General features: G+C 36.4%; 1 protein-coding gene across 1 annotated transcript in view; it reads right to left on the reverse strand.

Annotated features, from left to right (window-relative positions):
• The window catches only part of CEP290 (centrosomal protein 290), a 115,344-nt gene extending 113,333 nt beyond the window's left edge, over positions 1-2,011 (reverse strand). Inside the window, 1 exon segment of the mRNA XM_074270939.1 lies at positions 1,819-2,011. The gene's annotated coding sequence lies outside the window, so the exon portion shown is untranslated.
• Between the last annotated feature and the right edge of the window lie 14,292 nt (positions 2,012-16,303).

Consider the following 16,303-nt stretch of genomic DNA (forward strand, 5'->3'; position numbering starts at 1 on the left):
TCCCCACTCCCGGACAGACCCTAGGAGCCGAAGCAGATCCAGAAAAAATTAAGTGATCTGCAGCATAAGCCTCCTGCCCAGTGCTCAGCAGGAACTGTGGGAAATGACCTGTTCCACTGGCAAAAAACTATTATGTGACCTCCTGACAGCACATGTCAAAGGGGAGTCTTCTTTCTCACTGTACATATCCAAACAGCCACCATCATAAATAGCAATTGAAGTATTTGTCTTAAAATCCTGAGGTCACATTGATCACCAGCTCTGACTGTATCAAAAGTTTTATGGTCCATATGTCCACTACTTTGTGGTCCAAATCTGGATGACCCCTTAGTACTAGATATTGTACAAATATATAAATCTGACATGGAAAAAAATATTACAGACATGAGAGAGAATGAATTCTGAGTAAATTCTAGGGTTTTTTGGTTTTTTTTCAATATTAGAAGTAAATTGAGCACCATTTACTGTTCCAGTGAACCCTGAAACATTTTGATTTTTACTCATTTGAAATGTGTTTCTGGAGCAAGACAAAACAAACTTCCAAACATAATCTTAAGACTGTGAAAAGAGTATTTATCCTTTTATATGTTTTGCAAAAGACATTAATGATTTTTTGATCCATAGTGTAGTTGTAAAGCAACCAAATTACTTTTTGCTGATACTATATGGTTTTACATGAGATACAAATATGTGTTTGTCTAAAATGTCCTCCGTTTAATTTTTTACTGTATAGACTAAATATATTTTATTTACCATGTAAGTAAATTCATTTGACTTTCTCTTCCTGTGCACAGTACTGACAAAATACAATTGTTATTAATGAAACAAATGAACACTTTAGGCGCTTCCTCTTGCTTAGCATATTCCATAGACTGATTACAGTTTCTTAAAACTTAACTTTTAAAACTTTTACACTAAAATTCTCAGTATGCGGATTATGGAGAAAAACTAGTTTTCATTTGTTGCATATTTGACTTAATTGTATTGCGATGTGAATTGCGCTGCTAAGTAGGATGATTTGATTTTTTTTTTTTTCGTACCTACAGGTAATATAATATTTTCACAGACCTTTTACAGCTCTTACAGTAGTTTTTTCCACATAAATAAAACTTTTTTCTACTTTAAAAAAAAAAAAAAAGAAGAAGATGATTCCTTATCGAATTAAATCCTGAAATAGTCATTAGGTATCTATTACATGCCAAAGCATGGAGCTAAATTTGGAGCAAACAAAAGAAAGCCCCAAGGAGCTCCCAGGATGAGAAGGGGGAGGGGCACAAACAGAAAGCAACAAAGTTACACTCCAGACACAAACAAGATACTTTGTAACTAATAATGAATGAAAGGCGACTATCTCCCCAAGCCCTGGGGATAAGATTCTGGTTGAGAACTTGGAGGACGCCACGGGGCAGAGATGAGGCAGGTGAATAATCGGGTCTTGGGAGAGGATCAGTGAAAACATAACAGCCGGGCTCTCACCAACAGGGATGAGAGGTGGTGGTGGTGATCACTAAACTAAGGGGCACTTCCCGACCCTGCCTCCCACACTCCAGGATAAGCATCTCTGGCCTTCTCTGGGAGACGTCGCGGATTTAGAGCTACAAGGCATCTTCAGAGAAGCCACCGTGATTTAGATTAGTCGAGACCCTGAGAGATACGGGATGCTGCCTCCGCACCTCCCACTCCTCCACACTGACTCCTAATCCGGAACTCGAGAAGTGGTATCTACCGCTGGGCACACGGGCTGCGATATCGGGGCAGGGGGCATCTAGCGGGAAAGGGAGGGAAAGTCGGGAGGGCTCCCCGGCTCACTGCACTGACCAGTGTCTGGAGGTGACGGCGGGAAAGTACCGCAGAGCCCCCGCCCTCCTCTGTCAATTTAGGCTGCCGCTCCCGCGCTGCATCCCCACCGCGGGTTTACTCCTGAGGGCGGCGGCGGCAACTGTGGCTGCTAGGCGACCCGATGGTTCACACCCCGTGGATCGATAAAGCGCCACCCTCCTCCTACCCGGGCTCGGCCCAGAGTCCCGGATGCTGAGCCTACATTTCACGACTGCGGGGCGATGCTTTACGACCCGAGTTCGAAGTGAGGCAATTGGAGGGGACAGGAGATGCCGGGAAATGTAGTCCTAAGCGAGTACATGGAGCTGGCCGGTTCCCGGCATGTGATGCCCTGCGTCTGAAGCATATGAGGAGCGTCTTCGAGCCTCGCTCCTTGCAGTGGGAAGAGGAGGAATTTCCCGCGGGACTGATGTCTAGAGTTGACTTTTCTCGGCGGCTCCTTGTGGGGGGGGGGGGGAAAGGGGGAGACAGGTAGGAAACACCTGGCGCTCGATTCGTGAACGTGGAGCCCTGTGGTCACCTCCCCCTCAGCTTGCCTGGCCGCAGCTTCCTCCTCTCCTTCAGCCCTCTCGGAAAGCGAGGGAGGAGGACTGTGGATGAGCAGCGCCCCAACTTTATCCTCCCACAGCCCCGATTTCTCTGTGACCATCTTCTGCGCAGGGTGAAAAAGTTTCTTTTGCCTCAACTAACTGCGAGAGAAAAGGCGGCCACCTATGGAAAAGGCGAGAAGGATGGGAAAACACATCCCCGCTCCCTCCATCCTAGTTCCTTCTTTCCTTGATTTCCCGCACCTCTTCCTGTGGAGAAACAGGCTAGGTGCTTGTGAAATAGTGGATTAGACTCTGCAGGATCTGGGTTCAAGTCTCCTTCCTTTCCGGTGCTCCATGCACCTGGGCAAGTCCGGAGAGGATTCGTTAAGCTCCTACCGTGAGCCAGGGACTGTGCTAGTCCGGTGCTGGGCCACAAATTATATGCAAAATATAATTATATTGTCTTTATCGTGGGCCAAGTACTGTGTTACCTAGTTCTGGGGTTACAGATTATAACGGCCATCATTTACACGGCACCTATTGTGTACCAGACACTGTGCTAAGCAAAAACTGGGTATACAGATAGAAACAGCCAACATTTCTTTGTTACCTACTGTGTCCCAGCATTGTGTTAGCCAAGTGCTGGATTTACATTTATATTGGTTAACAAGGTAATATGGTGTCCACAGTGTGCCAGACATTGTACTAGCTAAGGATAAAATAATTGCTGTTTGCATATACATAGTGCCATGTTGTATCCCCACTCAGTTCCCACAGTCCTTTCTCTAGTTGTAGATGGCTCTTTTCATCATAGGATCACTGAAACTGGCCTGAATAGTCTCCTTGTTGAGAAGAGCTGCATCCATCAGAATTGATCATCTTATAATCTTTCTGTTGCCATGTACAATGATCTCCTGATTTCCTCATTCCTGATTTTCCTCATTTCACTCATCGATTCATGTAAGTTTCTATAGGCCTCTATGAAATCTCTGAAGTCTCTCATGTTATAGCTGTAACAATGATTAGAGTTGACTGTGATTGGATGAGTTAGAGAACAAATGGTGGAAGACCAGGGTAACAAACTGGAATGACTAGAAGCTGTACCCTAAGACAGAAATGGGAAAGTTAGAAAAAGAGGACAGAGACTAGAAAAGATAATAAAGGTTCTTTTGGATATGACTTGAAGGTCCCTATGGATAAGGGGAGATAATAGGATGGTGTATGTTTGTATATAAAAGATGTATAAATGAAATCTGTAAGTCATCAGCATAGAGATGATAAACTCATGGCATCCAGTGAGATCATCAAGAAAGTGTAGAGAAGAAGGCCCTGAGATATATATATATATATATATATATATATATATATATATATATATATATATGGATAGGAGAATAGGAGTAAAAGAAACTGAGATGGATATATATATATATATATATATATATATATATATATATATATATGAAAGGATAGGAGAATAGGAGTAAAAGAAACTGAGATGGATCGGTCAGGACCAGAGGGGAACACAATTCTGAAAACTAAAGAAGAAAAATGGTTGTTAAGTGTTACCAGAGGTCAAAGTGAATGAGCGCTAAGTAAGCTGTGCTATTGGTAATTATTCCAGAGAGAGAAGTAAGTAACAGTGAGGTAAAAAAATATAGACGATGAATACAGGCTGCCTTTTCTCAAAGTCTTGACATGAAAGGGAGGTTGTTGTTTGTCATTCATTCTTGAAGAGGACCATGAAAAGAGGAAAGTGATGCCATGACATGACATATAAGTGACTTGGATTGAAATGAGGGAGGGCTGGGCAAGGTCACCTGCTGCACTTTTCTCTCCAGAGCCATTTGGGTCCAGTAACAAGATACAGATCCTAATGTCTGGGATGGCCTTGGATGAAATGGAGACCTTGGCTTTTTTTTTTTTTTTAATTGGTACAAGTGTTTAATTCATTCTCTTGGGCAGGCCTACCCACAATCAAGCAGAGGTTTCCCCATTTTGCTCCTTCAGGAGTCCTCCAAAATGTTTCATTTACATGCGTTAAAAATAGCTGTCCTAGTCACAACGATGAAATGTTAAGAAGCAAAATCTTGTGAAACTAGTTGCTCCTAGTTACATGGTCCAAGGTCATGGAAATACGAAGGTTGTTTTTAATGGTACACAGCATATATATATATATATATATATATATATATATATATATATATATATATATATATATATATATATATATATATCTCCAATATATATATATATGTATAGCTCCAATATATATATATATATATATATATATAGCTCCAATATATATATATATATATATATATATATATATATATATATATATATATATATATATATATATATATATATATATATAGCTCCTATATATATATATATATAGCTCCTATATATATATATATATAGCTCCAATATATATATATATATATATATATATATATATATATATATATATATATATATATAGCTCCAATATATATATAGAGGTTAGTATAATACAGGGACACAGTGAGTCACAGTAGCTCCAAAGGAAGAGCCCTGGGTTGCAGTGGCCTGGCTTGCCAATGCTGGTTTTTCCTGCCATAAGCTAGCCAATACTTCAAACCCTCAGCATCGTTCTTCCAACAGGGGACGTCTTCCAAAACCACAAGAAGTCTCCGAATCACCAGCCAAGGCAGATCTGTTCCTAAAGGGGCTTGAATGTGTGCACTTTGGGTTGGCAGGAGATTGGAAGCACCAAAGACCTTGAATCCCCAGGAAAGGAAGGATGGTAGGTCATTATTTCTTCTTGGCTTAAGAGCCTATTTTCACAGTGGAGGTGAAAGCTATTAGCATGAGATATGAACATATGAAGGAACATATGCCAGTGGTTTGTTTGTTTGTTTTTTGTGAGACCTGATACCTTCCTCTTGAAAATGAGAGAAAATTTTGCATGGAAATAAACAGGAAAAAATAACCTGTCTCTCTCTCTCAGCTCTTCCCTTAATGTGAAAATTCAGTTCTACTATCCTTGTTAGCTACCTCTCTCATTAAAGAGACTTTCTCCCTCAGTGGGATGAGACCAGGATTTTCTTTAAGTATTAGTGAATGTCTCACTCTTAGTTTTCCATGCATTTTATTTAAAAAAAAATTCCTGCTAAGCCCAGGGGAATTGATCAATACTAAGAATAATATCTATATCTATCTAGATAGATAAATATAGATATAGATATGGATATATATGCAAACATTTTTTTAAATGTAGGAAAGGAACTCAAAATCCCACATCTTAAAAGAAGAATGTGCTGAGGGTTTCTCTCCTTTGGATAAATGATTTAAAAAAAAAAGAAGAAGAAGAAGAAGAGGATTATATACCTTTCTAAATGTTTCCCTGAACACCTGAGATCAGCCCCACATATCTAATAAACTCAGAGTAGAATTTCCATCTGAAGGAAACAAATTGGTCAAAGGCACAGATAGAAACGGTGGGTGTCCAATGGCAAACATGCATGATACATGTACAGAATGGAAGAGGGCAAAGAGGTCCCAAATCCCTATTCTAAATTCTCTGGAAAGATCATCTATGTGCACTATCCAATACTATCCCTTTTTTCTGTCTCTATCACATTCCCATCTCCACGTTTCATATTCAACATATGTATATCTACATGGTAAGACTGTTGATACCAAAGAGTCATCATGGCCCTATGGCCTATTTATTTGGCTAGTATTAAACTACTTATTTCACATTAACTTTTCTTAAAAAGTTTAAAAAAAAAACCCAATTCTTCCCTCTATTTCAGACAGGTCAAAATATATGTATATATATAGTTCAAACCTTTAAAGAAGTTTACACCTTTAAAAGGAGCCAGGATTCATCTCCCTCTTTCTTTTGATTTAGAACATAGGGTGGTCATGATCTTGAAACAGGTATACATAAATCCATCAATATGGGAGATATTATATACAATTACATAAATTACATAAACACATAGTTTTAAAGTTTAAGTTAAAAACATGCTAGAAGTGATGTAACAAATAACATGATCAAATAATCATAAATTGAGAATTTATACATGTTCATAAGAAATAGTTCAAAAGGAATCCATTGTCCATTAGTTAATGTGCTAGGAATCCAATAATTCCTGCAAGTTTTTAAAGTCTATTCATCTTGTGTTAGGAAATCCAATGATTCCTGCTGGTTTTAAAGTTCTTTAACAGTCTCCTTATCAGCCATGCTCTTTCAGTGTCAAATGTTTCTTAGATCTTCTTTGTTTTGAGGTTTTTCTCTTTTTCTGACTCTCTCCAGGTGCTTGTTGCCACCTATCTGTTTCCTTCTGTCTGTTAAAATACAAGGAAACCCTCTCTCCCAGGCAGTTAACCTATCTAATTTCCTTCTATTTACCACTTTATAAATCTCTTCTCATCATCTGGCAATTACATTGGAGCTGTTTGCACTGGACACAGCCCTGTTGGTTTAAAAGGCCTGTATTCTCCCCAAGTGTAATCCATTTCTGCATTCTGATTGCCTTTTGGCTGACTGATCAGGTAATCCCTTTCTGCCATGTGATTGCTTTTCTGCTAGTTGATCAAATCAGAGTTCTGACTTTCTAAAGACCCTTTAGGTGTAACCTCAGCTGTCATCATGCCCCACTTATTTTTTGATTGAGTCTTGGAGATGGGCTCTGCCTCTCATTTCCCTGGATCAATCTGCATTCTGAGGCCCAGTGGAAGCCTTGTGATATTTTGACATGGGATTTTAGGTCTTCTCTCACCCTGTAGATATCTTCATATCTACATTGAGCTCTCAGATGTCCAACTTTTCCACATTGAAAATATCGACGAGTTTCTCTAGAAGTCCCTTGCCAGGAGGGACTCTGTCTTTCCATGTTCATCATAGTCTGGGTGTAAAAAGTATTTGTGCCCACTGTAGCACAGCGTCTTATGATCTCCTCTAAAGAAGCATCTTTGTCTAGTCCCCATATAATTCTTTTGCAAGCCTCATTGGCATTCTCCATAGCCAGATATGTGGTCATTATTTCTGTAGCTACATTCTCTCCAATAGTTCTTTTGACAGCAGTTTGGAGACATCCCACAAAATCCGCAAAAGGTTCATTGGGACCTTGCTCTATTTTTGTGAAAGCCTCCCCTTGATCTTTCTATCTGGGGAGGGAACCCCAAGCTTTTATTACAACCTTAGAAATTTGCTCATACACTGTTATGGGATAATCAATCTGTTCTGAATTCTCTCCATACTGACCTTCACCTGCTAGTTGGTCAAAAGTGAACTGTGTGTTAACTCTTGTTTCCATATTGCATCTGACTTGAATCCTACATAATTCATGAAACTCCTAAAGCCATAAGTTTGTCCAGGTTATAAACATGTCCTAGTTATGGATTTCCAATCATTCGGGGTTAGGATTTCATAAGACAAACCATCTAGTTACATATTAACATAAGCTGATAAAGCCGCATAAAGGGTACAATCCTTAATTTTATTCAAATCAAAAGGAGTATATCTTCTCTTTTTTTTTTTTTGACCTAAAAAGTCAGTCTCTTCAATTATAGGTTATGCATCTATAAAATCACTTATATCCTGTCCTTCTCTCTTAGCTTTAACCAATGCTTTTTCTATTCTTGTAATAGGCTGCTTCACAGGAAGTTCTGTTTGTGTCACTGCCTCTTCCCCTCCTCCTTCTTCCTCCATCCCTGAAGGGTTAATTGAGGGATGAGGAGATGGGAAATGCTCCTGTTGCTCAGAATTGTACTTAACTCCACTGTTATCTGATTCATCCTTTTCACCTAGTTTAGTTGGATCCTCCCCCTCTGGCTCTTTCTTCTTTTTCTTTAGTCTAACACTTATATAATTTCTTAAAGCCACTTGAATTAAATTGTATGTATGAAGTGTATCTTTGGAAATTGTTTGGTTTGAAATTGTAGTGTTCTCCTAGTTGCTCTCCTACTAATTTCCACTCGTCTATGTCTAATTCTTTTTCCTTGGAGAACCAAGGAGATGTATGCTTTACATTTTTAAAAAATTCAGTGTTCTCCTCCAAAATTATAATCAATCCTTGGCTTTTCATAACCTTAACAATGCTCTCTAAACATTTTCCTTGAACAGAAACAGAAAGCTGTTTTCTAAAAATTTGCCCATTTCACTGAAATTCTACTTTAGCTCTTTAACAAAGTTTCCTTGTTACTCACACTTATTTCTGGGTCAGAGAAACTTTTCCACTGAGATCTGGATCAGAGACTTTTCCACTGGAATCAGGATTTTGTCTGTCCCAGTTCGGGCGCCAAAATGTTATGTCTGGGGAATCCTTACTATGTGCTAAGTTGGTACTTAACAATTTTCTACCTCAGAGTTCAGACCTTTAATTCAAACTTTTAAAGGAGCTTGCTCATTGGTTGTAAAGGAGTTCCCACAAGGCCCTGGGAGTACCCACAAGCCCATTCTCTGGGAGGATATAAGGAGCCAACATTGAGTCTGAGAGGCAGTCTGGATTGGGTCAAGGACAAGACTTCCCAGGAGAACTTCAGGGAAGATGGAGGAGATTCAGAGCCAGGATTCAAGAAGAAGGGATTCGAGATTCTACTGTGGTGCTGACTGGGGACACATGGACAAGAACAGATTCACAAGAACTAAAGGAAAAGCCTGCTCATGGAGATTCACAATTAGGATTGACTTCCGGGAAACCCACAATCCTACACTTTTGGAGACAAGAGTCTGATTCATTCCCACGTCTACCTTCACTCTGGCTAGCAGCTCCAGAAGCCTCTCAAGAATCCTGCTCCCAGAGAAAAGGATTTACAGAAAAGAAACCTCCTCCTAGAGAAGGATTATAATTGAGAGACAACAGAGCATGACATTTTGACGCCCAACATGGGGGCGTCTATCTACCAAAGAAAAGTCAGGAATTATATGAGCAAAATTACAAAACACTTGCCACAAAAATAAAGTCAAATTTAAATAATTGGAAAGACATTAAGTGCTCTTGGATAGGCCGAGCGAATATAATCAAGATGACAATACTCCCTAAACTAATCTAGTTTAGAAATTTAGTGCTATGCCAGACTCCCAAGAAATTTAAATTTAGAAATTTAGTGCTATGCCAGACTCCCAAGAAACTATTTTAATGACCTAGAAAAAATAACAACAAAATTCATATGGAAGAATAAAAGGTCGAGAATTTCAAGGGAATTAATGAAAAAAAAAAAATCAAATGAAGGTGGCCTAGCTATACCTGATGTAAAACTATATTATAAAGCAGCAGTCACCAAAACCATTTGATATTGGCTAAGAAATAGACTAGTTGATCAGTGGAATAGGTTAGGTTCACAGGACAAGATAGTGAATAAAAATAGCAATCTAGTGTTTGACAAACCCAAAGATCCCAACTTTTGAGATAAGAATTCATTATTTGACAAAAACTGCTGGGAAAACTGGAAATTAGTATGGCAGAAACTAGGCATGGACCCACATTTAACACCACATACTAAGATAAGATCAAAATGGGTCCATGATTTAGGCATAAGGAACGAGATCATAAATAAATTAGAGGAACATAGGATAGTTTATCTCTCAGACTTGTGGAGGAGGAAGGAATTTGTGACCAAAGGAAAACTAGAGATCATTATTGGTCACAAAATAGAAAATTTTTATTACATCAATTTAAAAAGCTTTTGTACAAACAAAACTAATGCAAACAAGATTAGAAGGTAAGTAACAAATTGGGAAAACATTTTTACAGTTAAAGGTTCTGATAAAGGCCTCATCTCCAAAATATACAGAGAATTCACTCTAATTTATAAGAAATCAAGCCATTCTCCAATTGATAAATGGTCAAAGGATATGAACAGCAATTTTCAGATGATGAAATTGAAACTATTTCCACTCATATGAAAGTTCCAAATCACTATTGATCAGAGAAATGCAAATTAAGACAACTCTGAGATACCACTACACACTTGTCAGATTGGCTAAGATATCAGGAAAAAATAATGATGAATGCTGGAGGGGATGTGGGAAAACTTGGACACTGATGCATTGTTCCAAGAATGAATGTTAGATGTGGAGTCAGGAATACCTGAGCTCAAATTCTGTTCACAAATCATTTAATCTTTCCACTGTAATATGGAGATAATACCTCCTAGAGTTATTGTGAGGCTCAAATGAGATAATATTTGCAGAGTTTTACCAATTTTAAAACATCATATAAATGATAGCTATTAGTATTAGAAGTCCTAGATAAATTAATGGTATTTCAAAAACAAAGATTAATTTGAAATTTAAGAAGAAATAGGGAAATTAAAAATATTTAAGATTGGTCTCAGGCTATGATAAAAATGTAAATGTATTTGAATCTCTGCAGCATTAACTAAAATGATAAAAGTAAGGACTAGAGAATCAAAATAGTTTGTGGAAATTAAAAATCACAGCGATTTTGAAAGTTTGAGGAAATGACGGTCATTTAGTTAAAAATTTATACCCTTGACTATTTTTTACTTTGAGATCCCATTCTCTTTGACCATAGTGAAATGTTATACTCCATGTTTTTGTTCAGACACTGCAGGTCATAGGTTTTTAGAAGTCATTTAATCAGTGGTTCCCAATCTATGGTGAAAATGACCTGCTAATCCATAAATGTAAAACTGTACCCTATGTCAACTAAGTGCCTATTGCATTGCATATTTACAGCTTTTTTCAATTATAGAATCAAATACATTTGTATTTGATTAATAAAGTAAAAATTTATTTAAAAGCACTATTAAGTTTATATTGCTTTTTGGCATGTGTCAAACAATGAAACTGAAGCCCAGAGAGGAGAAATCTTGGGCCACACAGGTATGACAAATATTAAGAGTATGAATGGACCTTAGTGGCCATAGTTTAATAGACCTAAACAAGAAACTCCCTTACAAAATAGGAAAGTGGTCATAATCCATCTTTTGCTTTTAGATTGTTCATGACAAGAGAAATCTATCACTTAGGCATACCTTAATCCATTCTTAATAGCGCTAATTGATAGGAAGTTTTTTTCTTACTTCATTCTAAATTTGCCATTTTTTAATTCCACTTCCTTATACTTTTCCTCTCATTACTCCTAGTTCTCTCCTCTGAACCTAAGCAGAATAAGTCAATTTTTTCCTCCATGGGAGAGCTCTCCAATTGCTTGAAATTAGCTGTCCCAAACCATCTCATTACTTGCCACCAATGAGAAAGACAATGATTCTCAAGATAGAAGTGGCATGATTTTTCCAGAGATACTTTGATCTTGGTTTTATTTATTAAGATACTTTATCACCTTTTAATTTTCCCTTTCAAAGCTGGCTTGCCTGTTTTCCTCTTAGCTACTATTATCTTTTCTAAGAGGGATGGGGTTTTATTTTTTCTAGTGCAAAGAGGAATGGAAATTCCTGTTTTCATCTTCTTTCCTATCCTATCTCTAAAGTAAGCCCTTCTATGGTTTTCACTATTAGTAAGAGGGGGAAAAACATTAATTAAATTTTATTTCAATTCAATTAAAATTTTTTATTAAAATTTTATTTCAAGCACCTCACAATAAAAGCTGTTTTCAGGCTCTTCTACAACTTAAATGGAGCAAAATCCTGATCATGTTAGTACTCTAACCTTGTTTTTATATTTCACTAACCTGCTTAACTTCTCTCTGAACCTCTTGCTTTTTGGGATAGAATTCCTGCTTCTTTTTTCTAGGATCCCACCTAATTAAAACCCAGATTGAAAGATAATTTTATAAAAAGAAGATCATGTCCAGTCTTTGGATATACAATGAGTTCTTCCACACTTCAAAAGAAAACCTAAAAGCAAGCGTCTTCCTTAGAAACATAGAGGTGCCCGGGGCCACACCTCCAATAAGGATCTAGGCTGGACTCCAAGCTTGGTACTCTGTACCCTAGGATGCCACCTACCTGTCCAGAGGAGAAGTAGGAAATAGTTGTACAATAGTTGTAGAATTAAATGGGACTAGGAAAGGCTTCCTTTAGAAGATGGGGTTTTAGTTGAGACTTATAGGAAGCCAGGAAAGCCAGTGGGTGGAGATGAGGAAGGATGGGTGTTCCAGGCCACAAGGGCCACTGGATCAAAGACTGAGCTAGGGAATAAATTGTAGGAAGAATGGGAAGGTGGAGGTGGGAGGGGAAGAAGAAGAGGAGGGAAAGGGATGAGGGGCATCCTGTCTGGTGAGTCAAAATGAAAACCACAGGAGAGAGCAGAGCTCAATCTCGACTTCCTCACCAACTTGCTGTTTGACTTTTTTGCAATTCATTTGAGCTCTACTTCTCAGTTTCCTCATCTATAAAATGAGTGGTATATACTAGTTAATTCTAAAGTCCTTTCTAGTCCTAAGAGTCTAACAAGTGATGTAATTATAAGGCCGTGGGTTTACACACCTTGTCACAACTGTGAGAGGCAAGTAGTAGGGGTATTATTATCTCCAGGTTATAAATGAGGAAACTGAGGCTTGGTCTTGCTTATGATAATGTGGCTATTAGTTATTCAAGGAACTCAGCTCTGATCCTGACTAGGATCAAAAATGGAAATGATACTGTCCTTGGATTCTACTACATTGAAGGAAAAAAGAGGATTCTAATAATTGACAACTTTTATGGCAAAAGAGAACGGATTTCAAACCCTGAGGAGACTAAAGGCCAATTGTCTCCAGATGAAGCCCAATATAACCTGGTCCCCATCACACAAGGATCTCCTAGAAGAAATTAAAAAGGATCTTAACAGAGAGCTAAAAGAAAAATGGGGAAAGGAAGTGAAAAATTTGCAAGATGGTCTGGAAAATACAACCCAGAAACTATCTGAAAAAAATTCACTACAAAATAGGCTTAGTGAAATGGAAAAACATATAACTCATTAAAAGATAAATTTGATAAAATGGAAAAAGAAAGCAACTCCCAAAAAAATAGAATTTGTGAAACAGAAAAAGAAAATAGCTCCTTAAAAAACAGAATTTGTGAAATGGAAAAAGATTCCATAGAACAAAACAACAATATGTTGTTTACAAGAAACACATTTAAAGCACAGATACACACAGTATAGGTAAAAGGCTAGAGCAGAATCTACTATATTTCAGTTGAAGTAAAAAAAAAAAACGGATAGCCATCCTGATGTCAGATCAAGCTAAAGCAAAAATTGATGCAATTAAAATATCTTGCTAAAGGGTACCATAGATAATGAAGCAATATCAATATTAAACATATATGCACCAAGTGGTGTAGTATCTAAATTCCTAAAGGAGAAGTTAAAAGAGTTGCAAGAAGAAATATACAGCAAAACCATAATAGTAGGAGATCTCAATCTTGCTCTCTCAGAACTAGATAAATCAAACCACAAAATAAATAAGAAAGAAGGTAAAAAGAGGTAAATAGAATACTAGAAAAACTAGATTTGATAGATCTTTGGACAAAATTGAATGGAGTACATTTTCTTCTCATCAGTTTTATGGAACCTATACAAAAATTGATCATATATATTAGGACATAAAGAGCTCAAAATCAAATGCAGAAAGCCAGAAATAGTAAATGCATTTTTCTCGGATCGTGATGCAATAAAAATTACATTCCATAAAGGGCCAGAGGAAAATACACCAAAAAGAAATTGGAAACTAAATAATTTCATCCTAAAGAATAAATGGGTGAAACAGCAAATCATAGATACAATCAATTTCATCCAAGAGAATGATAATAATGAAACAATATATCAGAATTTGGGGGATGCAGCCAAAGCAGTAATAAGGGGAAATTTTATATCTCTAGATGCTTACTTGCATAAAATAGAGAAAGAGAAGATCAATAAAAACAACAAATTTAAAACCCCCAGTCAAATGCCAAACTTAAAATTCTAAAAATAAAAGATCAATAAAATTGAAAGTAAAAAAAAAAAAAACACTATTGAATTAACAAATAAAAGTAAGATTTGGTTTTATGAAAAAACCAACAAAATAGATAAACTTTTAGCTAATTTGATTAGAAAAAGGAAAGAGCAAAATCAAATTGTTACTCTCAAAAATGAAAAAGGGAGAACTTTCCACCAATGAGGAGGAAATTAGAGCAATAATTAGGAGTTACTTTGGCCAACTTTATGCCAATAAATTTGAAAGAAAGAAAGAAAGAAATTCACTTTTAGGCTTAAAGAATAAAAAAATCATCAATGAGAAATTTTTTTAAATGTATTTTTAAGTTTACCTACTATTTCTGTGTGTATTGAGGTACACAGCAAACATCAAGAAGGCAATTATGCTACTCCTGGATTCCAGAAATAATTTGAAGACTTTAAGGAAAACCACTCTAACCACAGCAGGACAAATAAGATTTAACAGATGATACGATACTGGTTTTAATTCACTATATAAGTAGTTTAAATGAAACGTCAGTACTGTTAAAGGACAACAATATTTGTGACTTCTTTCCTTAAAGAGAAAATATATATTTTCAATTATTGAAAACAACACATTTACTTAATTATTTATCATTTAATTATTTATTTAAAACAGCACAATTATTTATTTATGAATTCAAATCTACATATAGCATGACCACTGCATTCTAAAGCAAATCATCACTACATAACCAACATTTCTTTTTATGATATCAAAATTCAGGTAAAAAACTATTTAATTTAGAAGTGTTTTTCCTTTTCAAAGTGAGCAAAATGGAAATTCCCCCTTATCAGATATGTTGAGGAGAAATGTGGGACTATAATCATATAAAAATTTGTCAAGCAGTTTCTAGTGTCTAACACAATAAATTTTATATATATATATATATATATATATATATATATATATATATATAGAGAGAGAGAGAGAGAGAGAGAGAGAGAGAGAGAGAGAGAGAGAAGAGAGAGAGAGAGAGAGAGAGAGAGAGAGAGAGAGAGAGAGAACGAACTTGATATCTTTTGAATGACAATGTAGGTTAAGGGTGCACAGGACTTTTCTATGCATTATGGATACATTATATATATCCATTATAAGATAAAAGTGAAGAAAATAAAATTTTCCAGATAAGGAATAATGATAAAGGAATAAAGTATGGTTACAGGAAAGGGAATTATGCTGACAAACAGCAAGATAGTCCTAAACTAAATGATATGTTGCTTTACATAAACATTATATGGTGTATGAAAATGAACAATTTCATAAATAAGTCATTACATGGTATATGCACAATAATTAATTCAGATTTAAGATATAGAGGTTAACTTTGAGGCTTATCTAAACTTAAATATGTCTACATAGAGCAATTAATTTCTGATTTTAACAAATTATTATTTTAACAAAATGATTAAAAGATAAAATTTCCTTTATGGGGCTCACTTCTCCAATGAGTAATAACATCAAATTATATTCTCTTCATTACATTGCAAGATCAGCGAGAAGAGATTGTTTCATTCTTTATATTTGTACCCTTAACCCACAGTGCTTAATAAATTTCTATTGACTGTTAATGGTCATTGTGAGAAAACAGAATAGTTTAACCAAATTTCCCATGAAGCCAAAGACTAAAAGGATTTTGTAAAACAGATGGGTTTAAATTCCAATTCCACTATTGCTCATCTGATATTGTTTGGAAAATTTATAACCCATTCTAGGCCTCAATTGCATATATAAGGAAATTATAGAATTGGACTGGATTATCTATGAGTCTACTCACATTACCACTGCTATGATTCAAACAATTACTACTACCTAGAAAAAATAACAACAAAATTCATATGGAAGAATAAAAGGTCGAGAATTGCAAGGGAACTAATGAAAAAAAAGTCAGAGGAAGGTGGTCTAAGTGTACCTGATTTAAAGCTATATTATACAGCAACAGTCACCAAAACCATTTGGTATTGGCTAAGAAATAGACTAGTTGATCAGTGGCATAGGTTAGGTTCACAGGGCAAGATAGTGAATAAAAATAGC

This window comes from Sminthopsis crassicaudata, chromosome 5, assembly GCF_048593235.1.
Source record: "Sminthopsis crassicaudata isolate SCR6 chromosome 5, ASM4859323v1, whole genome shotgun sequence".
Lineage (NCBI taxonomy): Eukaryota > Metazoa > Chordata > Mammalia > Dasyuromorphia > Dasyuridae > Sminthopsis > Sminthopsis crassicaudata.